Source organism: Bufo bufo, chromosome 1 (assembly GCF_905171765.1).
Source record: "Bufo bufo chromosome 1, aBufBuf1.1, whole genome shotgun sequence".
In the NCBI taxonomy this organism is placed as follows: Eukaryota; Metazoa; Chordata; class Amphibia; order Anura; family Bufonidae; genus Bufo; species Bufo bufo.
Genome location: NC_053389.1, coordinates 165,013,832 through 165,036,961, shown reverse-complemented (window position 1 = coordinate 165,036,961; position 23,130 = coordinate 165,013,832). Strand labels below are relative to the sequence as shown.

General features: G+C 44.0%; 1 protein-coding gene across 6 annotated transcripts in view; it reads right to left on the bottom strand.

Annotated features, from left to right (window-relative positions):
• LOC121000900 (CMP-N-acetylneuraminate-beta-galactosamide-alpha-2,3-sialyltransferase 4-like) overlaps positions 1-23,130 on the bottom strand; it is a 295,630-nt gene that overhangs the window by 143,358 nt on the left and 129,142 nt on the right. For 4 of the 6 annotated variants that reach the window (XM_040431673.1, XM_040431663.1, XM_040431688.1 and 1 more), the window contains exon 3: positions 12,433-12,485. The gene's annotated coding sequence lies outside the window, so the exon portion shown is untranslated. The remainder of the gene's footprint in view (positions 1-12,432; positions 12,486-23,130) is intronic. The other 2 variants (XM_040431705.1, XM_040431681.1) reach the window with 1 other exon arrangement.

The window sequence follows — 23,130 nt, the reverse complement described above, 5'->3', positions numbered from 1 at the left end:
CGTCAGGGAACGGAATCAGGTGAGTATTCAGTAGTCCAACAAATAGCCAGGAACCTAGAAATTAACAGGCAACCTGTGGCTAGCAGGCTGCCTGTATTTATAGTGGGGAGTGAGGGTCATGTGACGTGGCCAGCGTCACATGACCGACAGACCAACCAGTTGAGCACCGAGTGATGAGCTCGGCGCTCAAGGCAGACTTAGGAGCAGGGAGCCACCCAGCAGTAAAGCCGCCCTGGGAATGAGGTCAAACACAGATCCTCATTCCCAAAGCTAAGCAACAGTTCTGCAGGCAATGGGGGACCGAGTGCACCTTCGGAACCCCGTTACACCCACTTTTTAAGGATCAGTTCAGATCTGAAGTCACTTTGTGAGGCTTATATAATAGAAACCACCCATTCTAGACACTACACCCCTCAAGGTATTCAAAACTGATTTTACAAACGTTGTTAACCCTTTAGGTGTTCCACAAGAGTTAATGGCAAATGGAGATAAAATTTCCGAATTTCGATGGTTTTGACAAATTTTCCATTTTAATCCATTTTTTTTCAGTAATAAAGCAAGGGTTAAGAGCCAAACAAAACTCAATATTTATTGCCCTGATTCTGTAGTTTTCAGAAACACCCCATATGTGGCCGTAAACTACTGTACGGGCACACGGTAGGGCGTAGAGGGAAATGTGCGCCGTGTGGTTTTTGAAAGGCAGATTTTGCTGGACTGGTTTATTTACACCATGTCTCATTTGAAGCCCCCCTGAAGCACCCCTAGAGTAGAAACTCCATAAAAGTGACCCCATTTTGGAAACTACGGGATAAGGTGGCAGTTTTGTTGGGACTTTTTTTAGGGTACATATGATTTTTGGTTGCTCTATATTACATTTTTGTGAGGCAAGGTTACCAAAAATAGAAATTCTGAAATTTCATCTCCATTTGCCATAAACTGTTGAGGAACACCTAAAGGGTTAATAAAGTTTGTAAAATTAGTTTTGAATACCTTGAGAGGTGTAGTTTCTTAGGTGGGGTCACTTTTATGGAGTTTCTACTCTAGGGGTGCATCAGAGGTTCTTCAAATGGGACATGGTGCCAAAAAAAAGGCCATCTAAATCTGCCTTCCAGAAACCAAACAGTGTTACATAGAAACATAGAATGTGTCGGCAGATAAGAACCATTTGGCCCATCTAGTCTGCCCAATATATCTGAATCCTATGAATAGTCCCTGGCCCTATCTTATATGAAGGATAGCCTTATGCCTATCCCATGCATGCTTAAACCCCTTCACTGTATTTGCAGCTACCACTTCTGCAGGAAGGCTATTCCATGCATCCACTACTCTCTCAGTAAAGTAATACTTCCTTATATTACTTTTAAACCTTTGCCCCTCTAATTTAAAACTGTGTCCTCTTGTGGTAGTTTTTCTTCTTTTAAATATGCTCTCCTCCTTTACCGAGTTGATTCCCTTTATGTATTTAAAAGTTTCTATCATATCCCCTCTGTCTCTTCTTTCTTCCAAGCTATACATATTAAGGTCCTTTAACCTTTCCTGGTAAGTTTTATCCTGCAATCCATGTACTAGTTTAGTAGCTCTTCTCTGAACTCTCTCTAGAGTATCTATATCCTTCTGGAGATATAGCTTCCATTACTGCGCACAATACTCCAAGTGAGGTCTCACCAGTGTTCTGTACAGCGGCATAAGCACTTCACTCTTTCCACTGCTTATACCTCTCCCTATTCATCCAAGCATTCTGCTGGCATTTCGTGCTGCTCTATTACATTGTCTTCCCACCTTCAAGTCTTCTGAAATAATTACTCCTAAATCCCTTTCCTCAGATACTGAGGTCAGGACTGTGTCAAAAAATCTATATTCTGCCCTTGGGTTTTTACGCCCCAGGTGCATTATCTTGCACTTATCCACATTAAATTTCAGTTGCCAGAGTTCTGACCATTCTTCTAGTTTTCCTAAATCTTTTTCCATTTGGCGTTTCCCTCCAGGAACATCAACCCTGTTACATATCTTTGTGTCATCAGCAAAAAGACAAACCTTACCATCGAGGCCTTTTGCAATATCACTTATGAAGATATTAAACAAAATTGGTCCCAGTACAGATCCCTGTGGAACCCCACTGGTAACATGACCTTGTTTTGAATGTTCTCCATTGACTACAACCCTCTGTTGTCTGTCACTCAGCCACTGCCTAATCCACTCAACAATATGGGAGTCCATGCTCAATGACTGCAGTTTATTGATAAGTCTTCTATGTGGGACAGTGTCAAAAGCCTTACTAAAATCTAGATATGCGATGTCTACTGCACCTCCACCGTCTATTATTTTAGTCACCCAGTCAAAAAAATCTATAAGATTTGTTTGACATGATCTCCCTGAAGTAAACCCATGTTGTTTTTCATCTTGCAATCCATGGGATTTTAGATGTTCCACAATCCTATCCTTTAATAGGGTTTCCATTAATTTGCCTACTATTGATGTCAGACTCACTGGTCTATAGTTGCTCGATTCCTCCCTACTACCTTTCTTGTGAATGGGCACGACATTTGCCAATTTCCAATCTTCCGGGACGACTCCTGTTACTAATGATTGGTTAAATAAATCTGTTAACGGTTTTGCCAGCTCACCACTAAGCTCTTTTAATAATTTTGGGTGTATCTCATCAGGCCCCTGTGACTTATTTGTCTTCACTTTTTCCTTCACGTGTTCCTTTCCTTCTGCGCCCCCTGCCCTTTGGTCATACAGCAATTTACGACCACATATGGGGTGTTTCTGTAAACTGCAGAATCAGGGTAAAAAATATTAAGTTTTGTTTGGCTGTTAACCCTTGCTTTGTTACTGGAAAAAAAACTTATTAAAATGGAAAATTTGCTAAAAAATTGCTGTTTTGGCACCATTTTTATTAAATTTTTTTGGCCGTATTCATCCGAGGGGTTAGGTCATGGGGTATTTTTATAGAGCAGATCCTTACAGACGCGGAGATACCGAATATGTCTACTTTTTTTTATTTATTTAGGTTTTACACTATATTATCCTTTTATAAACCAAAAAAACAACATTTTAGCCAGTTTTTTTTTAGTTAGCCGATTATCTTACGTAGGGGCTCATTTTTTGTGGGATGAGAAAACTGTTTTATTGGCACTATTTTGGTGGGCATATGACTTTTTGATCGCTTGCTATTACACTTTTTGTGATGTAAGGTGACAAAAAAATACGTTTTTTTGAACCGTTTTTATTTTATTTTTTGACAGTGTTCATCTGAGGGGTTAGGTCATGAGGTATTTTTATAGAGCAGATTCTTACGGACGCGGCGATACCTAATATGTCTACTTTCTTTTAGTATCTCCATAGTCTAAGGCCTCCTGCACACAACAGTATTTTTTCACGGTGCGCAAAACGGGGTTCCGTTGGTCTGTGATCCGTGACCGTTTTTTCATCCGTGGGTCTTCCTTGATTTTTGGAGGATCCACGGACATGAAAAATGAAAAAAAAATCTAAGTCAAGTTTGCCATTGAAATGATAGGAAAAAACGGACACGGATCACGGACGCGGATGACAATCTTGTGTGCATCCGTGATTTTTCACGGACCCATTGACTTGAATGGGTCCGCGAACCGTTGACCGTGAAAAAAATTAGGACAGGTCATATTTTTTTCACGGCCAGGAAACACAGATCACGGATGTGGCTGCCAAACGGTGCATTTTCCGATTTTTCCACGGACCCATTGAAAGTCAATGGGTCCGCAAAAAAAAAAGAAGGAAAACAGAACCACGGACGCGGATGCACACAACGGTCGTGTGCAGGAGGCCTAAGAGTCAGTTTTTTTTTTAGTTTTTAGCCGATTATCTTAGGTAGGGACTCATTTTTTGCGGGATGAGAAAACGGTTTTATTGGCACTATTTTGGGGGGCATATGACTTTTTGATCGCTTGCTATTACACTATTTGTGATGTAAGGTGACAAAAAATACCTTTTTTTGCACCGTTTTTATTTTAAAAAATTTGACCGTGTTCATCTGAGATGTTAGGTCATGGGGTATTTTTTATAGAGCAGATTCTTACGGATGCGGCGATACCTAATATGTCTACTTTTTTTAAAATTTATTTAGGTTTTACACTATATTATCATTTTATAAACAAAAAAAAAAACATTTTAGTATCTCCATAGTCTAAGAGTCAGGTTTTTTTAAAGTTTTGTAGCCGATTATCTTAGGTAGGGGCTCATTTTTTGTGGGATGAGAGGACGGTTTTATTGCCACTATTTTGGGTGGCATATGACTTTGATCGCTTGCTATTACACTATTTGTGATGTAAGGGGACAAAAAAATACCTTTTTTTGCACCGTTTTTATTTTATTTTTTTGACTGTGTTCATCTGAGGGGTTAGGTCATGGGGTATTTTTATAGAGCAGATTCTTACGGGCGCGGCGATACCTAATATGTCTATTTTTCATTTTTATTTTAGGTATACAAAATATATATATATTTTTTTTGTTTTAATGTCTCAAGTCTGAGAACCATAGTTTTTTTCCGATTGTCAGTGGCTAAACGGAATTAAAATTGGGGAAGGGGATTATAAATTTAGAACTCCATGGAAGTGTGGTACTCCCTGAAGCAACCAATAATGCAGAGGCCCGGATGATCGGGGCACGTGTCATACTGAGTGGTGGTGTCCTTCCATATCCCCCTCCTGTGACACACTCTGCACCTTTTTTGGGTCCATCCCTTCCTTCCAGTATGGGGGACCACACCTGGAAAGTGTTGGCCAGGGACGATCCGGGCGCCTCCAGTTACCGAGGTACTCCGGCCTGCTCTTTCCCGGTCAGAAAAGATCAGGGCCTTGAGCTCATAGAACTGGAGGAAATTCCCTGTGTTGCCAGCGCTCCAGGACAGCACAAAAGAGTTGTACAAGCAACCTGTACCAAGTAGACCGCAACTTTTTTGTACCATGCCCAAGTTTTGCGCATGGCATTATATGGTTTGAGGACTTGATCAGAGACATCAACTCCTCCCATATACCGATTGTAGTCGACGATACAATCGGGCTTGAGGAATGTTGCCGCGGTGCCTCACACAGGGACAGGGGTGATGTCGTTACCGTGAATTGTGGAAAGTACAAGGACATCCCTCTTGTCCTTATATCTGACCAGCAACAGGTTTCCACTGGTAAGGGCACGGGTCTCACCCCTGGGGATAGGTACCTGGAGGGGGTGGGTAGGGAGGCCGCGTTGAATTTTCCTCACGGTCCCACAAGCGGATGTGGATCTGGCGGTGAGGGACTGGAACAAGGGGATACTAGTATAAAAGTTATCCACGTATAGGTAGTAACCCTTATCTAGCAGTGGGTGCATAAGGTCCCACACAAGTTTCCCGCTAACACCCTGAGTGGGGGGACATTCTGGTGGTTGAATACGGGAATCTCGCCCCTCGAACACACAAAACTTGTAAGTGTACCCTGAGGTACTCTCACAAAGTTTGTACAGCTTCACGCCATACCCCGCCCGCTTAGAGGGAACATACTGTCTGGAAATGAGTCTCCCCTTGAAAGCAATGCGAGACTCATCAACCGCGACCTCCCTTCCAGGTACATAGGCCTCCAAACATTTGGCCCCAAAGTGATCAATGACCAGCCTGATTTTGTACAGGCGGTCATAGGCAGGATCACCTTGGGGGGGACATGCTGCATTATCTGCATAATGCAGGCATTTCCGGATGGCCTCAAACCGGGTACGTGTCATGGCCGTACTGTAAAGTGGGGTCTGGTAGAGGACGTCCCCACTCCAGTAATGCCTGACACTGGGTTTTTTGACTAGGCCCATGTGCAGCACGAGGCCCCAAAACGTCCTCATCTCGGCTGCACTGACCGGAGGCCAGCCACCGGCCCTAGCCAAAAAGGAGCCTGGGTGTTGAGAAATGAACTGTTGGGCGTACAGGTTCGTTTGCTCCACCATCAGATTTACAAAGTGGTCACTGAAAAAAAGACTAAAATAGTCATATTCAGTGAAGCCCACTGTGGAAATCTGGATTCCTGGTTGGCCAACAAAATCAGGAATCACAGGCTCAAAATGCTCTGGGGTACACCATGCAAGTTCACCGGTAGGGGGCTCCGGTGGACTTAACTGGTCGGCCGGAAAACTAGTTCGAGCCCCAGAGCTGCTCGTACTTGTGTGGGCCACAGGGTCCCTGGCATGGCGGTCCCCTTGCTCCGCCTGGCGGCGTCTCCGCCACCTTGGGGGCTCATCATCGTCGCTAGATAATGAGGAGGACACAGATGACAAAAGGAAAGTGGGGTCATCCTCGTCCTCACTGGGGCTCTCAGAGTCGGAGGTAAGCTAAATTAGTGAGAACATCATATACATCCAAGTCATGTGTTCAAACATGGTTTCTGTACTCATCTCCTGCAGCTAAGAGGTTCAGTGCCAGATCTGGGCCTATACTGCCCCAGTCCCCAGGATAGTCCTCCATATATTGTATACAGGACAGTCACATGCTCTACTTCTTCTACTTCACTGAATATAAATTGCAGGCTCTTCACACTGACTGCTTAGGCGGATAGTTTTTTTTCTACCAGCAATAATAATTGCTGGTATTTTCATATATGAACTGTTACTAATGAGCGCTTCCATTGTGGAGCACTCAATAGTACAGCCTTTAACTCCTGCCCCTCGCCTACTTGTGTTAAGAACTCATCTCCTCCATTTGATCGCGCCGCGGTGAAAACTCGCTGCTCACTGGAAGCTCAGGAAAGGACCTGCGCTCCAGTGTGGTGATGTCTCACAGGTCCTGTCCTGAGCTTCCAGTGAGCAGCGAATGTTCACAGCGGTGCGATCAAATGGGTAAGGAGAGTTTTTTTTTTTTTTGCACAAGCAGAGAAGGGGGCATTATTCATTTTGAGGGGCACTAATGTGGGCATTAGGAATTCTGGAGGGCACTAATGGGGGCATTATTCATTTTGGGGGGCACTAAAGGCATTATTCATTTGGGGGGGCACTAATAGGGGCACTACTATTACTGGGCGGGCACTAATGGGAGCATTAGTAATTCTGGGGGCACTAATGGGGGCATTATTAATTTGAGGGGGCACTAATGGGGGCATTATTAATTCCGAGGAGCACTAATGGGGGCATTACTATTACTGGAGGGCACTACTGGGGGCATTACTATTGCTGGGGGCATTACTATTACTGGGGGGCACTAATGGGGGCATTAATAATTCTGTGGGCACTAATTGGGGCATTAATGGAGGCATTACTAGTACTGGGGGCACTAACAGGGGCATTATTACTTCTGGGGGTGCTAATGGGAGCATTAATATTACTAGGGGGGCATTATCAATTCTGGGGGGCACTAATGGGGGCATTACTAATGGGGGCATTACTAAAACTGGGAGCCACATTTTGACACAGCGACTTTAAGCTTGTGTTAAGCCACGCCCCCACAACCACACCACCTTTGCGGTGTGGCTTAACTTGGCCAGTATTTTTTGTTGGTAAAGGTGGCAACCCTATACCTGATGGATATCGAATAAGATCAGTTCCTTCAGAAACTGGATTTTCATGTCATTTGTGATGTGAAGAGGAAGCTTCACTTGTTACCCATCACATTTCATTGGAAAGTTTCTTGATTGTGGTTTCCAGATGTAATATCTCAGGGGTTACAGTTTCTCCTTGCATAAGCCACCAACTGGCTTTGGAAGTCTTACAAGCAATGCTCCCTGGGAAAAGATATGTAAATTATCTCTCCCTCCGCAAGGAAGAAAACTGTCTTTCAGTAGCTACCCCGTAAGTGAATGTCCAAGCAGGATGACTACCTGGCTGTGGACAAGATAGAAGCTTATAGCCACTTTTGGCTCATCTTTTGAAGTTCATGTCTCTAATCGTCACCAATCCTTGCCATAAAATGATGATATGATAACAGTTGCAGAACTTTTCATTATACAATGATTAACCCTTATTCAGGACTGTCCTGTTAATAGACATCAGTGATTGAATCATTTTTCCTACAGGAGATGACCGTAATCTCAATGGGTTGCTGTGTTGTTCTAGACGTTAAGGTACCACCCTTGGTTTCCATCATCACAGAAGGGAGATTGTCTGCAGGATGGCGTTTATACTGATGTCATGTCTGCGGTCGCAGCTCCGTTTACCTCTGGAGGATGCCTTTATTTTACAGGCAATTTCTCACCAAGTACACAAACACACTGCAATCATCACTGAATGACCACAGGAGAGGTCGGGCATCCTGCCACCTGCCTGGCACTGCTGCCAAATCCCAGCTGCCTGTCAGGCCAGTCTATGCAGAGAAGTCTGTGGTGACATCACAGAAAGCAGTGGTGTTATGAAGGAGGAGATTACCACTGTCTGAAGTGACCATGTTGGCAGGAGGACAAGGAAGAGATATCCCGCATGTGCACTGGACAAGGAAAACCAGACAGACTGCAGGTAGGGTGAGACACAGAAAAAACTGCATGAAAGGTGAACCACAGAAGAGACTGGAGGGAGGGTAAGCCACCGGACAGACTGCAGATAGGGTGCGATACGGGAAAGACTGGCGGAAGGGTGAACCACAGAAGAAACTGCAGTTAGGGTGAGGCACAGGAAAGACTGAAGGGAGGGACAGTCACAGAAGAGACTGCAAGGATGGTGAGCCAAAGGACAGACTGTTGATCTGGTGACCGACTGGAGGAAGAATAAAATGCCGGTCTTAATAAATGACCCTATATGTGTTGTAACAGAGTATGGGAACATAGAGCAAAATGACGTTATCATGAACCTGCAGTATAACTGAAGAATAAAAGATATTAGGCTACTTTCACACTAGCGTAGTTTGAATCCGGCGTTCAATTCCGACACCGGATCCGGAAAAACGTGTGAAAACGGATTACATTTGAATCCTGATCAGGATTTTGATCACAATGAAAAAATGCATTGGAAAAAACGGATCCGCCATTTATGGACTTTAACTTTTTTTTCACATTTTTCGGGTTTAACATGCAAAAGCCGGATCTGGTTTGACAGAACACACGTTAATGCAAGTCAATGGGAAAAAGACCGGATTCGGCGTTCAGTCAAAGTGTTCAGGATTTTTGGCCGGAGGTAAAAATACAACATGCTACGGTTTTCTGAAAAGCCTGATCAGTCAAAAAGACTGAACTGAAGACATCCTGATGCATCCTGAACGGATGACTCTCCATTCAGAATGCATTAGGATAAAACTGATCAGTTCTTTTCCGGATTTGAGCTCCTAGGACGGAACTCAGCGCCGGAAAAGAAAAACGCTAGTGTGAAAGTAGCCTTAGTGTGTCAAGGACTAAGGCTACTTTCACACCAGCGCTTTTGCCTTGATCCGTCATGGATCATCAAAAACGCTTCCGTCATGATAATATAACCATCTGCATCCTTTATGAACGGATCCGGTTGTATTATCTCTAAAATAGCCATGGCGGATCCGTTTTCTTTGGTGTCAGAGAAAACGGATAGAGCACCATTGACTTACATTGTGAGTCATGACGGATCCGTCTTGCTCCGCATCCCAGGACACACTCAAAAACGCTGCTTTCATGGGAACGCAATGAAACGGACTGGAATGCATTCTGGTGCACTCCGATCCCTTCAGTTTAGTTTTGTCCCCATTGACAATGAATGGGGACAAAACTGAAGCATTTTCCCCCGCTATTGAGACCCTATAACGGATCTCAATAGCGGAAAGGGAAAGCGCAGATGTGAAAGTAGCCTAAGTGGGACATTTATCAAACCAGATACATCAGGTTTTTGATGTAAAAATATTGCACCACATGCCAATTTCAACTTTTTTCGACATTTCTGTGACATTTAGGAGATATGCCTTTCCAGCCTCTATCTATTATGGGACGTCCTCTCTTTAGATACTAGCTATCACTGGATATAGGCTGGGGTTTATATTACTTTACTTATATTTATCCTCTATCTCACCTGCGATTATTTCTATTTTTGTAGACATGTATTACACTCTTTTAGGGTGTAGTGATACTTGGTGGGCCTGTGATTTCACAAAACATTTTAGGTCATTGTTACCTTTCTGACAGCATTATCCCTGATTTATTTGTTTGCATATTTATTATTCTTTGTTTTATGCAATAAAGCTTTATATTTTTATATAAATTTTTTGTTTATACAATGACGTCAGTTTTCTTTTTTTAAGAGGCCTCTTCGTGATGTAACTTGTTTCTAATATATTCCTTTAATTGATCTAAATAAGGACATGTGAAAAATAACTTGAAATAAAGGGGTAACCTTAAAACGTAACTTTTAATAGTCAATCCTAATGTAGTAGGCCCATAGCATATAAACAAGTTAAAACATGCATGCATCAGTGACCACGCATAAACCGAATGGTGAAAGTATAAGCAAGTGTTCAGTTATACAATAATGCTCCGAGGGCGAGTTAGAAAAACAGGAATATAAATTAAGAGAGAGACAGATACTGGGTCTCTTCCCTATAATTCCCTGTATCTAACTCTCATTTCAACCCTCTCTGCATGTGCCTGGGTGTCCGTTTTTATTGCGGCGAGGACTGCCTAGCTTTGTCAGGGAAAACATACAAGGGTACATACATATGATTCCAAAGGCTCGTCCCAACGCGTTTCAATAGCACTCAGCCAAATCATCATGGGACAGATACATCCACAAACATCAACAGTAGCCAAGTAATCAAGAGTTCAGGTCGCTTAACGGCTTAATAAGACAACCAAACACACAAAATAGCGGTGATGAATCGCTTTCAACAAAATACTTAGCTCTCCATGTGCTGATGTCCATGGCCCAGCTACAGTCCCATCCTAAATAAGGACATGACTTATATCAATTGATCCAAACAAGGACAATACTCCCATAACACTATTTAAAAGCAGATATAAGACCACTATTTTAACTGAAGGATTATCGTTCCAATATTTTTACTGAAGGATTATCGTTTCCCTAATTTGAACAAGCTCAAGTGTGAATTTACGAAATTCTATTCAGGCTTGTCCATTTGGTATAAACAGAGCTCATGAAGCTATGAAGATATACATGATGCTATAAGCTTGATATATATGTTATGATCTTTTTATAACCATTATCCACATTTCACATAATTATAGTGTAATTATAGCTTCTAGGTATGAATTTTTTTTTTTTTTATGAAATGTGTATTATGGTATTTAAATACGAGATAATTATGGTGTATTCATTTTCATTGATCTATATGGAATGGGTATATATGAAATTTACCAATACAAGCATGTCCTTGGATATGGACTTCACTTTTGTAGTGATGTTTTCTCGGGTTCTTCAGATCCTGTGGTTGGGGAGGGGCAGATATGCTGAGTTCCTGGTGTAGCCCCACAGAAAGAAGTTGCAGGGTGTTAGATCTGGTGAACGTCATGGCCAGCACAATATTGGTAAATTGTTTATTCCAGTGCAGCCAATCCAACATTCCAGTAGTTTCATTCAGCTACTGGTGAACATCCACCTAGAAATGATGAGGAGGAGCACCATCCTGCTCTTATGCTTGGCAGATCTTCGTCTATCTGTGGTATAAACCTTTCCCTTAACATTTCCAGGTAGGAGTGCGCCAGTGACAGTATCCTCAGCAAAAAAGAAGGGGCCGTAGACTTTGCTCATTGCACAGAACACGTTTACTTTACTTGAGTCCCTCATGTGCACGACAAGGGAACATGAGTTTTCTGAGCCCCAGATTTTAACCTTTTGGTGATTAACCTTCACACGGAGGTGATAGACTCATCGCTGAACACCAGTCTGTCAGTGAATTTGTCATCTTCCAATCGGCCCTGCAAGTCAATGCCAAAGTCAACGATGTCGTCATCTTAAACCAGCCCCTTTATGTACATAAAGGGGCAGATTCAAGAAAATTGCCTAAAAAAAATGATTTTGTTGCCTGTATCAACCAAAGCACAGCTTCATTAAATTTGTTTAACTACAGGCCTTTAGGCTACTTTCACATATGTGGTAAAGGTATCCAGCAGGCTGTTCCAGCAGAGAAACAGCTGGAGGAGTGCACTGTATAGTTGCACCACCGGAGCCCATTGATCATATAAGATTCGGCCTGTTTCCGACATGAGCGCCGGGTTACTGTTGGACAAAAAACAATCGATGCACTGTTTTGTGTACGGCCGGAAACTGAAGTTCATGCTGGAAAATGGCCAGATCTCATTATAGTTAAAGAGTTCCAGCAGTGAACGGCAGTATCTAATCCGGTGAACTGCAGAACAGCCTGCCAGATACCTTTACCACAGATGTGAAACTAGTCTTACTTTTTCACCATTCTTTTAAAATCACCCAGTATATACGCCGTCTAATGCTAGAAAGGAAAGCTGAATGACATAATGAACCTGGAAGTAATCCATGGTGGGCCTTCATGTGCAAATCTGTGCCCAGACTCCATCCTCTTTCCTTTACTCACCGTATTTTAACGTCTGTAGGCGAGTCTTATCCACATCTCACAGACTCTCCTAGAGGAAAGCAAATAAGAGCAGAAATTAGAAACTGTAACGCTAAAAATGGAAAATAAAATACTTATTTCCCCATTTTACAGTCATTCATGAGATCTGCCAAATTCATGTAGGAGTTTTTCGGGAGTTTAATATCTAATCAGTGGAGTCCGACACCCAGCACCTCCACCTTTCATCTGTTTGAGTAGGCCGCAGAGCTCCGGTGAGTGCTGCGTACCAAGCACAGTGCTGTACATTGTATAGCGGCAGCCCAGGCCCTTTCAGCTACAAATAGGTCATGCGACCAATGAACGTGAAGTCACTGGCCTAAGAAAAGGCCACATCGCTCCGGTGAATGGACCTGGGTTGCGAGACCAAGTACAGCCAATATACAATGTATGGCACTGCTTAGTAGGAAGTGAGGTGGCCACTGTACTCACCACATCATCGTGCCCTCCTCCAACAGCTGATCAGCAGGGGTGCCAGTTGTTGAACCCCCAACGCTCAGATACTGATGACCTATTCTGAGAACAGGCCATCGAACACCCACAAAACCATTTTAATGTTTGCAAATCAACTCAGTCATCAAAACCTAGCGAAGATGTCAAGGACGTACCGAGACATACGGATGTCCCGGCAACAGTGAGTGGCAGGAGATCTGTGAGACTGGCAACACGTGGTTTGATCTGACAGGTTTTCCTTGTGGATCAATAGGTGTCTGTGTTGTTTATGTGGTCATTTAAACTTCCTTATTTATAGTTGCTTCTCCCACAATGCTGCGTGGTTTATAGCTTCTGTGCCTGTGGTTGGATCTTGGCTGAGTTCCTGGTGCTTCCATAGCCTCTTTGAAGTTAAGTCTTCCCTTTTGTATTTTGTTTGGGCTCTGTGTGTTGCATTTCTCTATTGTTTGTATTAGGCCTGAAGTAGACTCCTGTTCGTCCTTCCTTTTGGAGGAACAGGTAGTCTCGTCCCTGCCATTAGTACCAGGGTCCTATAGGGCTAGATAGGACTCTAGGTATACCTGCGTATGAACTCATCTAACTTTAGGGTCTGTTCATACTGGTAGTCAGTCAGGATTTTGGTTAGGGTTTTCACTAGGAGGTGTCCATCTTCCTTCCCTAGTTCTCAGGCCTGATTCCCTGTTTCACCCTCCCCTATGCTCGGTGTGGTGTTTCCATCCCACACTGAAGCGTGACAGTAGAACAGTATATAGCTAACAGGGGAGAGGAGGGGGATACAGCTGCAGTTTTCTTTTCTCTCTATGAGACTGTATGCTGTGAGAGGAAAGGGTGGCGAACAGTAAGGAGATATCGGATTGGCTTAGAGCATACAGCAAAGCTGTGACATAACAGGATACATTTACTTGAAGCAGCAGAGGGAAGAAAAAGAATCTAAAATCTGCAGGTCACATCCAACATCTAATCTCCTGCCACAGGATGGCGGATGGGGAATTTCATTTAAACTTCATTGTAACGACAAAGAAAAAAATAGAACTGTGTCAGGACAACATCGTGGAGGAACATTCCCAGCCCTTAGGACCAAGTAATCAGGAGATCAAAAAAGCATCTTATTATCTTCTACATGAGGATATTCCAGGATTTGATGTGATTTCATTTGGCACAGACATTCAGAAGACTGATGGACGGGGAAGTATTAACCATCTGGGAATCAGGGCAGTGATTGAGGGTCCATAGCCAGAAAACGCCCCAGCCTGCGATCAGATACGTTAAAGGATCTAAAAGGATAAAGCAAAAGACCAAGGAGATAAAAGATGCTGAAGAGCATCAGACTCCAGTGAATTACTGCTCTGGTGAATGGTGAGGGGCCAAAGATTGTTATTGCCCAGAGCCCCAGACTCCTGCTGATTGAAAGCAAGAGGGCAGTGCTATTTTAGGCCAAAGGGTTGAGATTTTGTGGAGAATTAAATGACATTAATAAAATGAATAATTGTGGTTTTACATTAGGCTGGATACCCTCATTACAAACTATGCCCCCTGCACGTATGCAACTGGGTGCCAGCCCAGATATTTCCACAAAGCAATGGTTTCCGTTTTCAAAATTCTATAAAAATGGTTTGGTTTCCCACCTGTGGCTCTTCAGATATTGCAAAGCCACCTTGATTAGTAAAATGGAGTTATCCAGGAATTTGATATTAATGATCTATCCTCAATATATACATGGGGGGAATGATAAAATATTACACAAAAGATATAAAAGTAAAAAAAAAAAGGAAATTATTTTTATTTTTTTTACATTTTGTTGCTGTCAGACATTGCAGCCGTGAAGGGTCCAGAAGGCGGGGGTCCATGCAACACAGTAATGAAATAAGTGCTGATCGTGCAGCGTGTAACATCAATATTTGATTGGTGGTGGTCTGACACTGGCCACCCCCCAAGATCAGATGTTTGAAGGGGCTCATGGCACTTAGGGGTGGGCAGCCTCTTCCTTGGCCTGTGGCGTCATGTCCATGGGTCATATGGCCTTTCTGCAGCTTCCATTCTGGTGAAACTACAAAACCAAAACAGCCACGTATGGCACTGTGCTTGGTATAGAACAGGGATCAGCAACCTCCAGCAATCCAGCTGTTCTGAAACTACAACTCCCAGCATGCCCCATTCACTTCTATGGGAAATACAAGAACAGACAAGCAAGTGTGCATGCTGGGAGTTGTACAAACCGGATTCCAAAAAAGTTGGGACACTAAACAAATTGTGAATAAAAACTGAATGCAATGATGTGGAGATGGCAAATGTCAATATTTTATTTGTAATAGAACGTAGATGACAGATAAAACGTTTAATCCGGGTAAATGTATCATTTTAAAGGAAAAATACGTTGATTCCAATTTTCACGGTGTCAACAAATCCCAAAAAAGTTGGGACAAGTAGCAATAAGAGGCTGGAAAAAGTTAATTTGAGCACAACGAAGAGCTGGATGACCAATTAACACTAATTAGGTCACTTGGCAACATGATTGGGTATAAAAAGAGCTTCTCAGAGTGGCAGTGTCTCTCAGAAGCCAAGATGGGTAGAGGATCACCAATTACCACAATGTTGCGCAGAAAGATAGTGGAGCAATATCAGAAAGGTGTTACCCAGCGAAAAATTGCAAAGACTTTGCATCTATCATCATCAACTGTGCATAACATCATCCGAAGATTCAGAGAATCTGGAACAATCTCTGTGCGTAAGGGTCAAGGCCGTAAAACCATACTGGATGCCCGTGTGTAACGGATGGTGTACAGGAAACAAGACAATACAATATAAACAATGACTCACTGGATCCACAACTAAGGAACAAAAGGGAGACCCCTGCATGAGACCTGCCGCTCTCCCTTATTGCTCAGCCTATGCGACCACCCCAAAGGTGGATGGGCGCATATCCACGTACCTCGACTATCTTACACCTGAAGACCCTACAATAGTGAGGGGACACGACCACCGGCTCCCTACACACGGAGGGAGTCAGGGTCACCTGGATCCAGAAAACAGAAAATCATAAATACATAAACAGAACTTATCTTGCAGACGACTGGGGACTGTGGACTGGGAACTAGGAACAGCATGCACACACACTCCAGGAAGTTGTATAAGCCGCACACTACTGCATTCTGGGGAGGAACTTAAAGGGCAGCAATCAGTCCAACTGCATGACAGCTGAGATAGACCAACGAGATGAGGAACCAAACCAAAACAAAGAAATTCAAGGAGGAGGATCTGAAAGGCTCCTGTCAGAGCTTCTCAACTGTCTGGCTGTGACAGTACCCCTCCCTCTACGAGTGGACTCCGGACACTCAGAGCCCACCTTCTCAGGATGGGACATATGGAAAGCCCTGATGAGACGAGAGGCCTTAATGTCCGTCACTGGGACCCACATCCTCTCCTCAGGACCATAACCCTCCCAATGAACGAGGTACTGGAGGGAATCGCGGACAAGACGAGAAACCACAATCCTAGAGACCTGAAATTCAAGATTTCCATCAACCACAATAGGAGGAGGAGGCAAAGGCGAGGGTACAATAGGTTGAACATAAGGTTTCAATAAGGACTTATGAAAAACATTATGGATCTTCCAAGTCTGAGGAAGATCAAGACGGTAGGCAACAGGATTGATGACAGACAGGATCTTGTAAGGCCCAATAAACCTAGGACCCAACTTCCAGGAGGGAACCTTCAATCTGATATTCTTGGTAGACAACCACACCAGATCACCAACATTCAGGTCCGGACCAGGCACACGTCTCTTATCTGCCACACGCTTATATCTCTCACTCATGCTCTTTAGATTATCCTGAATCTTTTGCCAAATAGATGACAAAGACGAGGAAAATCTGTCCTCATCAGGTAAACCAGAAGACCCCTCTCCCGAGAAAGTCCCAAACTGCGGATGAAACCCATATGCACCAAAAAATGGTGACTTATCAGAGGACTCCTGACGACGGTTATTTAAAGCAAACTCAGCAAGGGACAAAAAAGAACACCAATCCTCCTGATTCTCCGCCACAAAACAGCGCAGATATGTCTCCAGATTCTGATTGACGCGCTCTGTCTGGCCATTCGACTGCAGGTGGAAAGCAGAAGAGAATGACAACCGAACCCCCAAGCGAGAACAGAAAGCCTTCCAGAATCTGGAAACAAACTGCGTGCCCCTATCAGAGACTATGTCTGAAGGAATAGCATGCAATTTGACAATGTGGTCAATAAATGCCTGCGCCAGCGTCTTAGCATTGGGCAAACCAGGAAAAGGGATAAAATGCACCATTTTGCTAAAACGGTCCACCACCACCAGAATCACAGTCTTCCCCGAGGAACGAGGCAAGTCCGTTATGAAGTCCATGGACAGATGTGTCCAAGGACGGGAAGGAATGGGCAAAGGGAGGAGAGGACCTGATGGCCGTGAATGAGGGACTTTGGCACGAGCGCAAGTCTCGCAAGCTGCCACAAAACCCTCAACCGACTTACGAAGCGCAGGCCACCAGAATCTCCGAGCGATGAGATCCAGTGTGGCTCTTGCCCCCGGGTGCCCAGCAAGGACCGTATCGTGGTGTTCTTTAAAAATCTTGTGTCTCAAAGCGAGAGGCACAAACAACCTCCCAGGAGGACAAAGATCAGGAGCTTCTGACTGGGCTGCCTGCACCTCTGCCTCCAATTCAGGAAAAAGGGCAGAGACCACCACACCTTCAGCCAAAATGGGACCCGGGTCTTCAAAATTCCCACCTCCCGGAAAACAACGTGACAGGGCTTCTGCCTTCACATTCTTAACTCCAGGGCGGAACGTGACAACAAAATTAAACCTTGAAAAGAACAAAGACCATCTGGCCTGTCTCGGGTTCAGACGCTTGGCTGACTCCAAGTAGGCCAGATTTTTATGGTCAGTAAACACAGTAATAGGGTGTCTGGCTCCCTCTAGCCAATGGCGCCATTCTTCAAAAGCCAACTTGATGGCCAACAATTCCCTATCTCCCACATCATAATTTCTCTCTGCGGAGGAGAGTTTCTTTGAGAAAAAGGCACACGGTTACCATTTGGCAGGAGAGGAACCCTGAGACAAGACCGCACCCACCCCTACCTCAGAAGCATCAACCTCAACTATGAAGGGTAACGAAATATCAGGTTGTACCAGGATGGGAGCGGAAGCAAAACTCTCCTTGATATTAGAAAAAGCCTTACGCGCCTCTACCAACCAGGAAGAAAAATCTACCCCCTTTCTGGTCATATCAGTGAGTGGTTTAACAACAGAGGAATAATTCAAAATAAATTTCCTGTAATAATTGGCAAAGCCCAAAAAACGCATCAGCGCCTTCTGATTCTCAGGAAGCTCCCACTCAAGCACAGTGCGGACCTTCTCGGGGTCCATGCGAAAACCAGAAGCGGAGAGAAGAAACCCCAGAAATTGAATTTCTGGAACTGCAAACACATTTTTCCTGTTTTGCGTATAATTTATTCTCCCGCAGAATGAGCAAGACCTGACGTAAGTGTTCCTTATGAGTCTTGAAATCAGGAGAAAAAAATCTAAATGTCATCCAAATACACTAATACAAATTTTCCCATTAAATGATAAAAAAAATGCTGTTCACGAAATGCTGAAAAACGGCTGGGGCATTCATCAAACCAAAAGGCATAACCAAATTCTCAAAATGGCCCTCAGGGGTATTGAAAGCCGTCTTCCATTCGTCTCCTTCTCTGACCAGGTTGTATGCCCCTCTTAGGTCTAATTTGGAAAAGACTTTAGCCCCAACAACCTGGTTAAACAGGTCCGGGATCAGAGGAAGCGGATAAGGATCACGAATAGTGATACTGTTCAGCTCCCTGAAATCCAGACAAGGTCTTAAAGAACCATCTTTTTTCTTAACAAAGAAAAAGCCAGCGGCAACAGGTGACTTCAAGGGTCATATGTGTCCCTTTCTCAAACTCTCAGAGATATAAGCACGCATAGCGACCCTCTCAGGTTGGGAGAGATTGTATAAACGAGATTTAGGCAGCTTGGCGCCTGGGATGAGATTAATAGGGCAATCATACTCCCTGTGCGGAGGCAAAACCTGAACTCCACTCTCCGAAAAGACATCCGAAAATTCAGAGAGGAAAGGTGGTACAGTCTTAGTAGAAACCTCAGAAACAGATGTTATGAGGCAATTCTCTCTGCAAAAGTCACTCCAACCATTTATTTGCCTTGCTTGCCAATTAATGGTGGGGTTATGTTTAGTGAGCCAGGGTAGTCCCAACACTAGAGGAGTAGGCAAACCGCTAAGGACGAAACATGACACATCCTCAACATGAGCATCACTCACAATTAAACGGATATTGTGAACTATGCCCTTTAATGATTTCTGAGAAAGTGGAGCGGAATCAATAGCAAAAACAGGAATATCCTTTCCCAAAGTGCATACCTGGAAACCATGAGTTATTGCAAATTGATTATCAATGAGATTGACAGCTGCTCCACTATCCACAAAAATCTCACAAAAAATGCTCTTGCTCTCTAGCGCCACCCTAGCAGGTAGGACAAAACGGGAACTACAAGCAAAAGGAAAACCTTCAATTTCCGCCTCAACCCTGCCAATAGTAACAGACGGAACATTTTTAAAAGATTTTTTCCTTTTTGTCTCTTTATTACTCCCAGAAAACTGCCTGAATCTCCTAGAGGGACAAACATTTGCCAAATGATTTATACCTCCACAACAAAAACAAACCCTCCCATGCGGGCTGAATCTTCTATTGTCAGAGGCAATCAACCCCAGCTGCATGGGCTCCTGCTCAGAAGGGGCTGACAGCGACTGAGACCCCTGCGCACAGAATGAGACCGCTGCACTGTCCCGGGACTGAGTATGACAGGAAGGAGAGATCTCTCCTCTCTCACTAAGACGCCTGTCAATACGAACGGCCTGAGACATAGCAGAGTCCAGGGAGATTGGCCTCTCATGAAAGGCAAATGCATCTTTCAATCCCTCTGAAAGACCCTGGCAAAATTGACTTCGGAGTGCAGCATCATTCCAACCAGTATCAGCTGCCCATCTCCGAAATTCTGAGCAGTATATCTCTGCGGATTGTTTACCCTGGCATAACAGACGTAGTCTAGACTCAGCCAGAGCAATACGATCCGGATCATCATATATCTGACCCGGGGCTAAAAAGAATTCATCCACTGAGTGGAGGGGCCGTGCCCCCTCCGGTAGCGAAAAGGCCCAGGATTGAGCGTTACCCCTGAGCAGCGATACAATGATCCCCACCCTCTGTTCTTCATCACTAGAGGAATGGGGAAGAAGGCGAAAATGGAGTTTGCAAGCCTCTTTAAAACGCACAAAATTCTCACTACCCCCAGAGAACGTATCCGGGAGCGAGATCTTAGGCTCAGCACAAACTCCATGAACACAAGCTGAACCGGTCACTTGAAACTGAGAAAAAATCCTACGGAGATCAGCTACCTCCAATGAAAGACCCTGGAGGCGTTCAGCCAAAAGTGAAACCGGATCCATGCTTGAGACGGTTTTGGCGGCTTATATTGTCACGGATGGTGTACAGGAAACAAGACAATACAATATAAACAATGACTCACTGGATCCCCAACTAAGGAACAAAAGGGAGACCCCTGCATGAGACCTGCCGCTCTCCCTTATTGCTCAGCCTATGCGACCACCCCAAAGGTGGATGGGCGCATATACACGTACCTCGACTATCTTACACCTGAAGACCCTACAATAGTGAGGGGACACGACCACCGGCTCCCTACACAGACACGGAGGGAGTCAGGGTCACCTGGATCCAGAAAACAGAAAATCATAAACACATAAACAGAACTTATCTTGCAGACGACTGGGGACTGTGGACTGGGAACTAGGAACAGCATGCACACACACTCCAGGAAGTTGTATAAGCCGCACACTACTGCATTCTGGGGAGGAACTTAAAGGGCAGCAATCAGTCCAACTGCATGACAGCTGAGATAGACCAACGAGATGAGGAACCAAACCAAAACAAAGAAATTCAAGGAGGAGGATCTGAAAGGCTCCTGTCAGAGCTTCTCAACTGTCTGGCTGTGACACCGTGATCTCCGGGCCCTTAAACGACACTGCACCACAAACAGGAATGCTAATGTAAAGGAAATCACAGAATGGGCTCAGGAATACTTCTAGAAACCATTGTCAGTGAACACAATCCACCGTGTCATCCGCCGTTGCCAGCTGAAACTCTACAGTGCAAAGAAGAAGCCATTTCTAAGCAAGATCCACAAGCTCAGGCGATTTCACTGGGACAGGGATCATTTAAAATGGAGTGGGGCAAAATGGAAGACTGTTCTGTGGTCAGACGAGTCACGATTCGAAGTTCTTTTTGGAAATCTGGGACGCCATGTCATCCGGACCAAAGAGGACAAGGACAACCCAAGTTGTTATCAACGCTCAGTTCAGAAGCCTGCATCTCTGATGGTATGGGGTTGCATGAGTGCATGTGGCATGGGCAGCTTGCATGTCTGGAAAGGCACCATCAATGCAGAAAAATATATTCAGGTTCTAGAACAACATATGCTCCCATCCAGACGTCATCTCTTTCAGGGAAGACCCTGCATTTTTCAACAAGATAATGCCAGACCACATTCTGCATCAATCACAACATCATGGCTGCGTAGGAGAAGGATCCGGGTACTGAAATGGCCAGTCTGCAGTCCAGATCTTTCACTTATAGACAACATTTGGCGCATCATAAAGAGGAAGGTGCAACAAAGAAGGCCCAAGACGATTGAACAGTTAGAGGCCTGTATTAGACAAGAATGGGAGAGCATTCCTATTTCTAAACTTGAGAAACTGGTCTCCTCAGTCCCCAGACGTCTGTTGAGTGTTGTAAGAAGAAGGGGAGATGCCACACAGTGGTGAAAATGCCCTTGTCCCAACTTTTTTGGGATTTGTTGACACCATGAAATTCTGATTCAACATATTTTTCCCTTAAAATGGTACATTTTCTCAGTTTAAACTTTTGTTCCGTGATTTATGTTCTATTCTGAATAAAATATTAGAAGTTGGCACCTCCACATCATTTCATTCAGTTTTTATTCACGATTTGTATAGTGTCCCAACTTTTTTGGAATCCGGTTTGTAGTTTTACAGCAGCTGGAGAGCCGAAGGTTGCTGAACCCAGGTATAGAATAAATAGGCTGCGGTGCTCGGACAAGCACCCCAGCCCCTTCAAACAGCTGATTGGCAGGGATGCCGGTACTCTGACTCCCACTGATCTGCTATAAATGACCTATCCTGATAGCTCATAAACATATACCGTAAGTCCTAGACAACACCTTTAATGAGTGAATACTCCCAGAATACGCTGGTTAGTTCACTAAAATCCTATTAATGAGGGAATTTTAACTGCTGTGACAAACTCACTTTACAGCTCCACTCTGATCAAGAGTTAATTACTAACAGATTAACTGTGGGCCACATAAATGTGATATTTGTTCTAGCACCGCACCCTGATGGACAAGCACCGATGACATCACACCTCTCCCACAGCTGCAGCCTCCCGGACACACAATGCAGACATAACCAACCAGGGACCACAGTCGCTACAGCATGACACCACTGACGACAACATTTACGTAAAGGACTAGCAACGTGTCCATGTCAATGTTTACAGACCATACAGAAAGCTAACGTGTCGAAATTTTCATTGTCCAGCAAGTCACCACCCCATCCTCGCCTATCAATAGGGGAAGGAGTCTGAACATGCAAGAGGCAACATCACTGCTGGGGGTGACTTCTGAACCTGTTAGCTCATGGATGGAGTAATATAGCAAGCCCCCCCCCCCCCCCCCCCCATACTAGTAGGAGAGAAATTTTGATTCGGTTTTGATACCATCAAAAAGTATTGCGATACTCGATACCACGCGAAAAAATAAAACACCAAAAAAGCTGTGTGCATTACGCATTTTATGGAACGTCCAGCCCATAATAGAACAGTCCGATCCTATTTTTGGGGGGGGCAAGGTGACTAAAAAAAAATGGCAAATCGCACTGTTTTTATTTTAATTTTTTTCTGTTATGGTGCTCACCGCATAGGAATTTTTTAAAATATTTTAATAGTTTGGACTTTTCGGATGTGGCGATATGTAATATGTTTATTTATTTATTGTTTATATATTTTATATGTAAAATTAGGAAAGGGGGTGATTTATACTTAATATT